The 12,218-nt window shown below is 46.3% G+C and overlaps 1 protein-coding gene across 8 annotated transcripts in view; it reads right to left on the bottom strand.

Annotated features, from left to right (window-relative positions):
* The window catches only part of THRB (thyroid hormone receptor beta), a 177,254-nt gene extending 167,249 nt beyond the window's left edge, over positions 1 to 10,005 (bottom strand). For 2 of the 8 annotated variants that reach the window (XM_075419008.1, XM_075419000.1), the window contains exon 1: positions 6,600 to 9,092. The gene's annotated coding sequence lies outside the window, so the exon portion shown is untranslated. Of the gene's footprint in view, positions 1 to 6,599; positions 9,093 to 9,691; positions 9,738 to 9,987 lie in introns of those variants that run through there. The other 6 variants (XM_075419010.1, XM_075419001.1, XM_075419007.1 and 3 more) reach the window with 6 other exon arrangements.
* Positions 10,006 to 12,218: the final 2,213 nt, after the last annotated feature.

Here is a 12,218-nt window from a genome sequence, read left to right as displayed (position 1 = left end):
TTCCGGAGTTTGAGGGAATCTCTGCTTGCCTTGCTGCTACCAGGCCTGTGCTGCGTCTACCGCGCGCTCACACAAACGCTTCTCTCACACAGAGGCCGCGGGACGAGGGTTCAGCACAACAGCAGGGCGTGCAGAAGAGCCGTCGGTACCGCCCGACCCGGGGCTGGCACTGAAGAGGGAGGGAGGAGCGGAGCGAGGGAGCGCACGGCCTGTACAGCCACGAATGTAACGACCACGTCTTCCTCCTCCTTGAGAACAGAGGTTCAGGGCATCTCCAGGCACTGAGCTCCCACTGCATCAGTGACCCACGGGCCATGACTTTGTTCACAAACACAGGAGTCGGAAACTTCCTTCAGTTAAAAAGTAACCCACCACTGACCTCATCAAATGACTGAGCGCTGGACCAGGAGCGCGTAGGATGTAACCCAGCTCCGCGATGAACTGGAAGAGCATCTGTACGTCCTTCAGGGCGTAAGGCTCTTCTCAGTGAAACAGTATTTCTTCTTTCGCGTTTTAACACAAAGACATAACTTGGTATCTTGGTGGATTTCAGCTTTTTATCCCTTATTGCTCTCAAGTTACTCTTCATCCTAGGTATTATTTGTCTGGCTTTCACAGTTGGGGGGTGGGCAGGCAGGGGAGAACTTCAGTTCAGCTGGGCTTTCCAATCATAACGGACATCTTGCATCTGCCATCAACGGGCAGATTTCCTCGTTACTGGTTCTTTTGATTGTTTTTCCCTACGGCCCTTTGATTTTCGAATGGTTGCTTGGCAGATCAGTTCACATACAAATGACTGTGTTTTTCTCAGACTTCTCACACGTCTCATCTGCTCTTTTTTTTGAGGAAGGGTGTTACTAATTCGTTTATACGCAAGCAGGCAGATAGCACAGGCAATGAAACATGAGCTAAGGACGCAGCTGAATCACTTGGCCACTTAGCACGCATTATCTGGTGGACAGAGGAGCTCCTAACCGCTTTCTGAAGGAAGGTCTTACAAAACATGCAGGTTTTCTTATTATCTGTAATTTCTCAGGCCTCTTATTTCCTCAGTCCTCTGAAATTGCATGTACTGCAGTGCCTGGGAAAATGGCGATTGAAGACGGAAACAGTTACGGTAAAGCAGGACAACGCGTCAGTAGTTTAAGATCACTCTGGAGTCTGCTGATTAAGTGAGGATCTCACCTTTTGGCAGACAAAGAAAATTCAAAGCGTTTTGTTTTAAAAGCCTCACAAGGAATGTGGAAATCAGGAAGCATACATGTCCCTTTTCGTTTTGTAGACTACCAGCAGCAAGCCGGTACGGCAGGAAAGCTTCCTGTCGGGTCCCTCTTTAAACCACGGATAACCAGTGCTTATACACACAACAAAACTAGCGGGCAGTATGCGAGTATAATGACTTTAAACTAGTTTCCATTTATTATTAGTGGTAGCTAAGGCTAATCATCTCTAAATGCCATGAAAGACTTTGAAACATTTTCATGTTAACTGAAGGTATCTGGCCACCATCCTCTAGTCTTTGTCTGGGGCAAACATCTGCCTCCTGTGAAAAATTGATACTAAACCATCAACACTATACGCTGTTTAATTCTTCTCCTCTTCAATTTCCATTTTACTATACAGTGCAATATATGTCTGTTTCGAGATTTCTGGGGAACATAAAAATAACCTAACGTAATAGTAATTTGTTTTTGCACAGAGATCCCATTCCATCCCGCCATCAGAATTCGAGGGGAACCACAGCGGATGTGTGAGAACAGAAGAGAAATGAATGGAAACAGAGACAAATAGGAAAGAAAAATAAATAAGCAGAAGGGAAGGAAAGCAAAGGAGAGAGAAACAAACCTAGAGGCACCATCTAACCTCCAATGCACAGTTCATATCCATTTTTGATCTTCCATGCAAAAACACAGCAGGGAGATTTTTTCAAGTTATGCAGGGATGCACACACATGGCACAGGACATTAGTGCTCAGTCCACAAAACCAAATGAACAAGGGCAAAAAAATCCGAACTGAAAGAGAAACAGCAGGATTACATTATCACCAAAAATTATTTTTAAGATCTGCATTTCTAAATTGCAACAACAAAATATTGGAGAAAACAGTCTAAGCCCTCCTACACTGAGGCAGGCTTCTAGACTAGGCATTTGTGCATATTCTCCTTTTTATTGCAAAAGCTCTTTTACTAAAAAAGGCTATTTGGACTGTCATCAAAGGATGACGTGGAGGTTCAAGAAAGTTCAGAACGGATCAGACAATTTATGGTCGATAAGTCTATCGATGGCTAGTAAACATGGTGATGCAATCCAGTGAAATCTCTGGCTTAGGAAACTCCCACAACCTCTGACTGCCAGAAGTTAGGAAATCCTACGCTCGTCCTATTTCTTCCAGCCTTTCTGCAAGCATCCTCTACTCGTCAGTCAGTCAAAGGCAACCGGGCTAGATGGGCTAAAACCGGCAGTTCACACCTCTCACGCTCCAAAGAGATGATCGAGGCCATTATTGCCATATTACACTGCTACCTGCGATGAAAAATTTGTGATCGAAATCATGGCTCCAAAACTCATAAAAATTATGACAGGCCTAGTTTGAATTTCACAAAATTACACGGCAGAAGCAATGCCACATTAATAAATTAATATTAATAGAAAAACTAGGTGACAAATGACAGGCTTCATTAGCTCAGAGCTGTTGCTGTTCCTTCATACTGAATGGGATGGACGCAAGGTAAGATGGACACACCAGTAAGGACAGCTGGTCAGGCAAGAAGAAATAGCATTTAACTGACCTGCAGAAAAATCTCTAGTTGGAAAGGGTGGGACAGCACCAAAGGCTTTGCATGCAGTTGCCTTTCAGTGGTGGATAAGGGACATCTTTTCCAAGAAGAATCAAAGCAAGAGGGATTGCAGCTCCAACAGGAGGTAGAGCAGGGAGATGGCTAGAAGTCCTACTGAAACCAGATCCCTTGTCCCAAACCACTGTGGTTTCAGTTAAAAGATTAGGGCTTGGAAAGGCTCCTGCAGTTGGAATAATTGTAACTGGGTTGCTCTGAGGGAAGGCTAAAACCCACTGGGGAGAGGCTTGATTTTGGAGCCCTGACAGAAGCAAGAGCTTTGCAAGTTCTCTCATTCCTAATCTAAGACCATATGGAGCTCAACTACCAGGCGGGTGGGTGGATTAATAGAGGGAACGTGCAGCCCGTCGTATTCTACATCAACTTGTTCTTCATAACTGAGCTTTACTATGGAAAACACAGCAAGAAACCTAGAGATGCCGGGAAACAAGCTCCACCTCTAAGTAAAAATAACAAAAACCAGGAATTGAGATTCCACCTTTGTACTAAGCTCAGAACAGAACGCAGAAGCCTGGTATCTCTTCTCTGGAGAAGATGAGGACATCTACTCCCTTCAGTAAGTGAAAGCACGTGAAACAATGCACTATCATCCTTTCATTCGTTCCCCATCTCCTTCTTTAGCAGTATTTTGCTAAGCTTTATTTTAGCAGGCCTAATACACAGAGTGAATGAGATCACTTTGCCATCTTCATCCTGAATCCAGTAATAGCTGGATTTCTGGAATAACTCAGAGACGTGCACAGAGTTTTCACTGAAGTATTTGGGTTCCTAAGTTGTCTTCAAAGGTATGGAAGAGAAAAATTACCACGGTGCTAGCAGAAATGCTGTAATGGTATAGCACCATGATTTTATTATTTTAGAACGGCCGTTGCCATTTTTTGCTCCAAGTGTAGCGCATGGTACAGTTCCAACAGTCATATTTGAGTAAATGCCGATTTAAACACAATTTGCCTAATATACAAGAGGAAAGCGTCTTCTGAGTGTGATTATGGGCTTCACATTGTGATCCTTACGCTAATGGTGTCTGAAAAAAGAAGTAGTTCCTTCCACTAGAAAACCTGATGGGCCAGGAATCCCAGAAGATGCTTTGGAGGCCAGCTTGAAAAATCTCTCTGTAGGACTTGCCAAGCTGAGTTAAAACTCTCGCTTTTCAAGTGACCTTACCCAGTACAAACGTGCTGCAGCAGAGTGGCAGTGTCACCCAGCGTGCATAAATCTTGGAAGACGGAAGTACTTCAGCAAAAGCTCTTGCTTGACTTCTAAAGAGTAAGTACAGCAAGTCATAGCATAACACTCGGCAGTGCTATACTTTTTTATAGTTACCTGGTCAGCCAAAACCCAGTCACATCAAAATTAAAAAGCTAATTATAACTGGAATGCAATGAGAAATATTATGGAAACACCTACAGATCCTACCTGGTGCTCTCAGACCCACAGCTATAAACTCCTGGAACAAATTAGAAACCGGCACTACCGTAATAGCTGGGTATCTCGTTTCTTTAGGATACATCTGAATGAGCGAAACATGAATAAACAAGCAATGGATGAGACAGGTAGTTGATTCCAACACGCAGGAACCTCCTGCTTGTTAACTTACCCACTCTAATCAGCCCTCTGATTACAGAAAAAAACTCTCCACCAAATCTATGCTCATGTACCAGGGCAATAAACAAATGAGAAATGCACAGACAGGCTGAACAACTTGCATGTTGATTTTAAATTATCTTTATAAAAAGGAGAACTTGGGGAGGAGCTGGGTATGATCAGAAACCGATGATGGCACACACTGCGTCCTTTTCCTTCCTCCAAACAGATCATTTCATTTCTTTCAGTCCACTAGGTCTTCAGACACACCAAGAGCAGTTACTTATTCTTTCTAAATACTTTTAGAAAGCTGGCACTTTCACTTTTAGTGCTGTGAAGAGGAAATAAACCTTTGAGGAAATCTTACCTGTTAAAACCACTTTTTAATGGTCTAATGATTTTTTAAAAACAACAATTCGAATTTTGCCCAAAATTTCATTACAAACTCCTCCACCCTGACTACAGAACTTCTGAAACAACATAATAATCATCTGAAGGGAGGAGATTCTCCAGGAAAAAAAAGTGTATTTGCTGTCTGTTACAGTGCCATGTTTCATCATTCAACATTGAAAATGTCCATCAATAAAACAGCATTCATTTGTTTTATAACAATTCCAGTTCAAAATCTTATTTTTTGAATTCTAATTGATCCTCCAAATGAGCTTTATTAATCAGTGACGGAAAACTGGCAAAATCCTACCCTGTACTTTGGCAACCTTTCAACATGTCCAATTAGGTCAAATCAAGAAAGCCCTAGAAACCAATTACAGCAGCACTTCTAAGCCAAAAAAAACCTCATTGTACTCTGAAACAACTGCAGCATTATTGGAAAAAACCAAAGCCTTCCATCACGATCTGGTTATGCACCTGAAATACCACCTCCATAGAAACGTGCCAAATAGCCACTCCTTGAACCACACCAATCAATGATATTTGCTCACACATTTTCTTTATCAGTGTCATAAATGTCACTAAGCAGCTCGCTATGAGGAACAGCGCCAGCCAGTTCCTGAATCTGTCAAGCGAACACTCGCTCCCCTTCAGCATTTTTCTATACATCTCATCTTCAGTGCTCTAATTTCATGCGTATAGAAAGTCTTCACCTGTTTATGAGTTTCATGTGTTCTGCATCTCACCTGCATGTTTGTACATTAACAAATATGTTGACAGCGCGATAAAAATAATCTTGGCGGCAAGAACAACAGCGACCTTTATCTAACTTCTCAAGAACGTGGCCTTTGCTTCTGCAGTACTGCCGCACGCACGGCCATAGGTGGGCTGGTGGGCTGCCTGCGGTGTGGGTTGCTGCCAATCCCAATCCCACCACCCACAGTTAAGAATTAATTAGGACTTGAAGATGCCAGAGGGAGGCAAAACAAACAAAACCAGCATTTTAATGAACTGTAAACAATAATTAAAATTCTGCATTATGTTTAGCATCTGCACATTTCTAGACTTACTGCAGTGACTCTGAACCTAATGAGATGATCCGACTAAATCCCATGGGACTGGACAGATCTCAGATCCTAAGTGCATCTCCTATCACATCTCAAAATGGTAAATAATTCATGCATCCTTATTGTGAAGACCAGTCATTAAAAATTGAAAAAATAACACTGTAAAGGAACCAAAATCCATACACCCTGCCCAGACTGAAGGAGAACAGAATGTGCATGCATATAATCAATAGGTTTTGTGTTTTCTATTCCAGATGTGCACTTGTTCTGCAATTTCATAACACAATGGTCCCCACTTTACTTATTTATTTAGTTGGTTATTTTATTATTTATTGATTGATTTACTTATTTACAGTTCCCTTTTACTTTTTTCATTAACCTTTTTCTATTAACCTGTCATTCTACTAACATAATTAAGTGGGTGGTGTTATACAGCATTCTTTCACCAGTGCCACAAAAGTTATTTCTAGTGTTTTCCATTCCAGTGCCCTTTTACCGACACTGTTGAGACACAGAACCCTCTAAGTTTTTTCCTGTCTCTTTTAGTTGCTCAGTTTTCCCTGCCATTTGTTCTTCCACTGTCTAGTTTACAAATCAGATCTCATCAGTTCATCTTAGCACAAAGTATTACATTCCCTCAACTCATGCTTGAAACAGTCGCCTGTCATTCAGAAGTCAAACCTTTCGACAAAAATCTCCTTACCTTCACCAGAAGGACAGGTAAACTTCCAGGAATTTTACTTTACCGTGAGCTCGATCGAGGGTAACCACCAGGACCTAGCCATACAGAATAAAGTCAACGGCTTCTCTTGTGCCCACCTCTAGCAACCTGAAGGAAAACATCTGTCTGAAGTAACCACACGGCTTTTGTATGCTGTTGTTTCCCAAAAATGGCTAGACTGAACCTCTTAACATGTATTACCTACAGCTAAAGCTTTAATTTGCAGAAGAAAGATAACCAAATTCACGATACCGTTTATATAACACACTCAATACTACAGCCCCCAATATCTCATTTGACTTACAGCATCACAGGGCAGACAACTGCAATGTTCTAGCTAATAGGTGGAAAGCTTTGTGTGGATCCTTTTCTTCCTCCCATTATTTGTTTACTAATCCATTAATATAAAAACCAGGAAATGTTTGGACAATCCTGCATACCTCTAACCCTCTTTCAGCTTGAGTTTCATAGGTTCCTCCGGTTTCACAGGTTCATAGCTTTCACATGTTCTCCCTTACATTTTGCTAAACTAGTAGGTACAAAAGATTAACTGATTAGGAATGATATTATTGTTTTCACTTCTGTAGCACATTTTTTGAAATGCAAATTGAAGAACTGTAACGGAAGTATTAAGAACTTCAAAAAAGAGTAAAAACAGACTGGTGTGTATTCAGGAAGCCAAGGTCAGACCTAAGTGTAAGGTCTATGTCAGGATATATCCTAATGTAAGGATATCTTTTGTTAGAATGACTGCCATTATTTATGACGGATTGCCAATGTGACTGGATTGCTTTGCTGACCTGGAAAGGTCAGGAAGTTTACTCCATACATCTTGGTTTTCCTCTCATTTTATTTATGTCACGCCTTTTCTTCAATCATCTATACTCTCGTAACTGCACCACTTTGCTGCTTTGTTGGTAACACTCCCCAGGAAATCGTCTCACCATCTTTTGTCTTTCTTTCAGATGTATATAAAATCTGCATTTCCTATAAGTACCCTTGGTTTGCAGTGCCCCCGAAGGGAGTTTCCGTTTTCCCTCCTTAACTTTTTTGGCCTTCACCCTGACATCCCCCAGTTGGCGCAGATGCACGGTTCTGTATCGGCTGTTTTCCTCCTCAGTCCTTTTCCCTTTCCTGGAAATGCAGCCCCTCGCACATTCCAGAATTTCCCGGGTTTCTCCAGTGCATCTTCATTTGCCCAGAAAACAAACCAGTAAGATCTCAGGGTCTGGGGTTCCAGTTTCATCTGCCATCCACACAGCAGAACTAGCCCACAGTTCCCTCGGACGGCAGCTTTGCATCCCTCCCTCCCAGGTGAAAGTCTCCGGGAAGGTCTGCAGCAGTTCAGCCACCTCCTTACGCTGCTCCCCACTCTCTTTCCCTATACCCTATCCACAACTTTCGTACAGGCTACCTATCTTTTTGTGCCTTACTCAGGCTGATATCCAGATTTTGACAGTTCGTGTCATGAAAATAAACATAATTCATCTCCTTTGTCTCAGCTGCTTTCTGAGTAATACTAACCTGTGCCTGTCTTTTTTGTCTGGCTCTTTTTAGGCTGGTCAACTAACTCCAGTATTGCCTTATGAAAATGTTTGTTACCTGGAGCACTTCAACTTCTTTTTAATAAGAGGCTTCTACCATTATCAAAGACACTTCTTTGGATCTCACTTTTTTCCCCAGCCTTTTTTTTCTCAAAACTTTTCCATTTCAGCTTCTTCCATGAAAGCAAAGCATTGTCGTATTAGCAGGCCCCCCTTCTTTCTTTCTTTCTTTCTGCGAGGCCTCATTTTTTAAGAGATTTCCTTTTAAAATCTGAGACAATATATCTTTCTTCATTTCCCTAAAAAATCCTGATACCATTTCCCAACCCTTTTTTACTAACAATGCCTTCTCATTCATTCTGTTCAAGTTTTATCTCAGCTGCTCAGTGTAAGTTTGGATTAGAAGCTGTATATTTTCATTTTATGTTTGTTGATTCAATGAAAAAGACCAAGACCTGAAACTTCTGCAGCCCAACATGCTTGATGTTGTGCTCTGAATTCTTAACCAAGTCTTACTCGTTTTGGAAATCTTCCTTGCACAGACAGACTCTACTAACTTTTTTTAAAGATACGCAGTATCTTTCCACTTTCTGTTGCAACCGGTTTAGTGCCTCAGTCCCCTGAAGTATTTTCTTTCAGGTATAGCTTCTGGGGGAAAAATCTTTAATATGTGAAAGAGCTGAGATTTAACTATCCTACAGATACCTTCTGCAGTGCTTTCTCTTCATCGAGGTTCCTTCTGCTTTCTGCTGCCTCCTCATCGCTCCGGGGCACAACCTAGCAGAGCACCCTTCTGTCATGACAGTGGTCACCCCACAAAAAACACACGGCAGTACCAGGAACTGGGGAAGCCCCGTTTTCTCACCAGAACACTGCTTTTCTGGTCAGAAGGTTTGGGCACAAGTTACAGGGACGTTTCTTTTTTTTGCCCGGAAGTGCCTTCCTAGTCTAATAATAATAATAATAATAATAATAATAATAATAAATGAATCTCACTAATCTATCGCAGCCTCAGCAAGGAGGAGCTGATCGACCAGCACCCAGCGCTACCGCATTCACGGAGAGGCTCCCACACAGTCTGTCTCCGGCTCTCAGCGGGTACGGTCTGGAGCGACAACCCCGCGGGGACATGGCCGCGGGTGACCCGCACCCCCCGGCCTCCCCCGGCCCCCCGGGAAGCGGCCCCGGGGCCCCGCCGAGCGCCTGCGGCTCCCAGGCCCGGGGGACCGGGGTGGACGCGACGCAGCCCTTCCCAGCGCCCGCCTGCTGCCCGTGTGACCGGTAAAGGCGCCCGGCGGACCGGAGGACGCGGCACAGCGGGGGCCGCCGCTGCGGCTCCGGCCCCGTCCCCGCGGCCGCAGCCGGCGCGGGGAGCCCCGGGGCCGGGAGGGGCGGGAGCGGCGTCCCCCGGGCGGCAGCACACGCCGCGGCCTCCCCGCCCCACCAGGCCCCCGTCCCCCGGCGGACCCGCCGCCCGGCCCGCCCGGCCCCGGCCGCCGCGGGAGCGGGGAGGGACGCGGGGAGTCTCACCTGCCACAGGCGAGCGCCGAGCGGGAGGCGCCGGGCCGGCCGCGGCGCTTCCTGCGGCGGGGGGCGGGCGCTGTCCCCGGCTGACCCGGCGGGGGCCGGCCCGGGCGGGCGCGTCTCCGCCGGGGAGGGCGGTGGCGGGGCCGAGCGGGGCCGGGTGGCCGCCCCGGCGCCGCGGCTGTCACGGCAGCGCGGCCCGGCCCGAGGGGAGCCCCGCTGCCCGCCGCCGCTCGCCCGCCCGGGGGGGGGGACACGGGACGCGCCCGCCTTAGAAATGTGTAAACAAGATCGGCCCTTACGTGGCTGCTGCTCGGGGCCGCGGTGGCTCCGGCCAGCCGGCCTGGCAGCCGCACCGCCGGGGCAGAAGCGGGTTCGGAGGCAGGCAGGGGATTAAAGCTGCTCCCCGGCTCGCGTCAAAGCTTCCCGAGCGCTGCTCCTCCATAACGCGGTTCTGCTCGGAAAGCGCGGGGGGACGCGCTGGCTGTGTCTCCGTGCCCGCTGTGTCACGGGCTCGGTTCACGAGCGAGAGATGTAGCCACGGAGCTACGGCCCTGCGAAGCCAGCTGAGCTCTGCTCTTCAGCTGGTAGGATGATGGTTCAAGGACGGTGCACTAAAATAGGTTGGAAGTCTGACTTCTGCTGTACACAGCGCAATACCTGCAAGACTACACTGCCCTAGTGAGGCCCCATCTGGAGTGCTGTGTCCAGTTGTGGGCTCCCCAGTTCAAGAAAGATGAAGAGCTACTGGAGAGAGTCCAGCGGAGGGCTACGAGGATGGTGAGGGGACTGGAGCATCTCTCCTACGAGGAAAGGCTGAGGGAGCTGGGCTTGTTCAGCCTGGAGAAGGCTGCGAGGGGACCTTATCAATGCCTACAAATATCTGAAGGGTGGGTGTCAGGAGGATGGGGCCAGACTCTTTTCAGTGGCGCCCAGCAACAGGACAAGGGGCAATGGGCACAAACTGAAGCACGGGAAGTTCCAGCTGAACATGAGGAAGAACTCCTTCACTCTGAGGGTGACGGAGCACTGGAACAGGCTGCCCAGGGAGGTTGTGGAGTCTCCTTCTCTGGAGATATTCAAGACCCGCCTGGACAAGGTCCTGTGCAGCCTGCTGTAGGTGACCCTGCTTTGGCAGGGGGGTTGAACTAGATGACCCACAGAGGTCCCTTCCAACCCCTACCATTCTGTGATTCTGTGAAGACTTCATTATGATTACCCAAAAAAAAGAAAAGTATAACTCTTCATAATCCAGCTAAAACATGCTATGCATTTAAAGTTTAAATTAATTTAGTTAGGTAGCTTAACAAGCGACAGCAAAACTCAACAGCTGTGAATTGGACTGAGCAGGGAACCGGGCAGGAAGGCAAATGAGCTTCGCTATTCCGACCGTCCGATACCTTGGCTCTGCCCCCTGGTAGCACATTGCAGAGGGGCTCCCCAATTCGTGCCCATGGATCTATCGAATTAGGATCCCACTCTGGCAAACAGTTCTCTAAGAAACCTTCGGTGTATTCTGGAAACACTAGGGAGGACTGCTTCAGCTCTAGGGAAAAAAAGTACATGCTTCACAATAGCTCGGGGTAATGAACTGAATGACATTCACTCATTTTTTATACAAACGTAGAGTTTTTCAGCTGGCACAGATACAAAAGGTGTGACGGAACCACCTTTGTCCCTTGACTCCAGTCGCTCTGTGTAGAAGGAGAAGGTCTGCAGGCTGGGGCTGCGATAAACCAGCAAAAGATCTGATGAGGCTGTACTGTTGCGTGACAAAAGATGGGGGGAGCAATGACAATAAAATAAAAAAATCAGTGACAAAGGAGGAAGGTGGAGGCAAGCGAGGACATCAGCTTCAGCTTAGTGTGGCAGGGCAAGGGAAGCCAGCTTAATGCTCAATGGGGGTGGTGTAGCCAGAGTGTCTTCAGGACCTTTCTTGAGATACATTTTAAGGGTTTTAGTTTTCTGTGGAATCTCCTTAGTTCCATCCAGCAGCAAAAGAATGTATCTGATCTATACCGGATTTTACTATTGATGCGGTTTTATTTTTTCTGTGCTAAAGAACTAGATAGGAAGACACAATGGCTGGAACTGGGAAGAGCTGGGAAGTATGTTAGAGTAGACAAGGCCCAGCATAATGAAAAACAATCTCTGGAGTAGGGTCTGAAGCTTTGCTATTCATGCTTCCTTGTAGACTGTCACACTATTTTCTATAATGATGATTTTATTCGAAAGTATAGAAATAAAAATGACCAGAATCGCGTTCCTGTGTTCGCTTACAAAATGAAAGACCTGTCTTATCCCACAGACTTGGCCCTGAATATCTCGAGTGGAGGGAATCTACCCGAAAGCTCCCAGCCAGCCAGTGCACCCGCATGGAGCCGCTGCTCGATGCGCGCAGCCGTGGAGGGAACGTTTTTGCCCTTCCGTACGGGCAGCGTGCCGTGGTGCCTGTTCTGCTGCACAGGCTCAGAGGAGCTCCCAAACGCCCTCAGTTTGCGTGACTTGAATTTCACAAAAGTCTCTGTGGTGG

Source organism: Opisthocomus hoazin, chromosome 4, assembly GCF_030867145.1.
Source record: "Opisthocomus hoazin isolate bOpiHoa1 chromosome 4, bOpiHoa1.hap1, whole genome shotgun sequence".
Lineage (NCBI taxonomy): Eukaryota > Metazoa > Chordata > Aves > Opisthocomiformes > Opisthocomidae > Opisthocomus > Opisthocomus hoazin.
The sequence above is the reverse complement of the archived record's forward strand: the minus strand, read 5'-3'. Positions and strand labels throughout refer to the sequence as shown.